Source organism: Gobio gobio (assembly GCF_949357685.1).
Source record: "Gobio gobio genome assembly, chromosome: 9".
Lineage (NCBI taxonomy): Eukaryota > Metazoa > Chordata > Actinopteri > Cypriniformes > Gobionidae > Gobio > Gobio gobio.
The window spans coordinates 18,516,450-18,517,939 of NC_137115.1; positions in this window are offsets into that span (position 1 = coordinate 18,516,450).

The window sequence follows — 1,490 nt, forward strand, 5'->3', positions numbered from 1 at the left end:
ACACACAAACTATTTTACAATAATACGTTTTGTATTGTTTATTGGCTGTTTGTTTGGTTGTCCCTGCTGAATTGGATAAACATTTTATTTATTTTGGGGTAGTAGTACTTGGTATATTGTGCATTCTGTGAGTGCATTTGTGCATTCTGAGTGCAGCTCAGTCTTCGCCCCTCCCAAAAAGCAGTGCGAGCAGAGTCTGTCCTCACAGTAGGGCCAGTTCTGTCTGAACAGGTGTCATGACATTTCATTCTACCCGGCAGATTGTCCTACCAGGGCTTACTGTGCATGTGCACATCAATATTTAATATTTATTTAAAAAATATTTACATAGTTTAGGGTAAGGGGTAGGTATGGATAATAATAAAGTATGAAAAAAAATATGATGCTGGTAGAACAATCTGATAGCTAGCATTTTTTGCTGTCGAATTGTGCTACCTTCTGTTTTAATGGGAGGTTGCAAAATCTGACAAGGTAGGACAAATCGACACTTTTTCTGTGTTCATAATTTGTGTGGAACTTAACATGTCCTAAAGATGTTGTCTGGAGAAATGTTGCTAATTTTATTTTAAGACAAGCTAGAGGTTTGGGATTGGACTTAATTTATTTTTAATGGACTCAGGCAAGATTCAACTGAATGGACTGACTCCTTTTTAAGGGATCTTTAGAGTATGAAGTTTATTAAAAAAGAGAGGAGTGGTTTCTGAGTCTTCTTTGTATTGGTTACTAGAAGAACCGTCTGTGTTTGGAGCCAGATTTAATGTGTCTAGAGAAATTGCATGGGGAAAATGTTATGTGTACATTAAGAAAAGTCAAATTTTATTGTCTAATAGCTGTTGCGGGTCCTGAGTTAAATACATTTTTTAAAATATTAAACGCAACAAAAATTAGCAGGGAAACTGATGGTTGTTTTAAAGCTGAATCTTACAGTAGAAAGATCTCCACTGGAGAATTTTTACATGGCAGATGATGGCACATTTTCTGTCAATTCTTTAGTTTTTTGTTGTATGTAATGTGTTTTGTTAGTTTTTTTGTGGAAAAAGGGGGATCATTTTTCTTTGTTTCATGGAGTGTACAAGATTATTGTTTTAACTTTCTTAAAAAGTTAAATGAAACTTTAACTATTCAGAGTTTTATTCTTTGCTAACGATTATGCAGCAAAAAAATTGAATAAAATATTAACTACTAAACTTATATTATTATAAGTTTAGTAGTTATAGGTGAAGCAAAAATGGTAATGTTTATAAGCAGGAAGAATAAAATTGAAGGGCCAAAGGATGTGAAATTGTATCTATTTGAAAAACAGGATAAAAACAAGAGTGTGGATTGATTTGATAAGATGATGAAAGATTTAATATTTTTTCAACCAGTAGCGTTATAATGGTGGAATTTACACATTTGTAGTAAAAAATGTTCTTCTTCTTGTGTTACAATGATTATGACTAATGTAAATGTGTAATATTTTGTTTATTACTAAATGGGAATAGTATTGA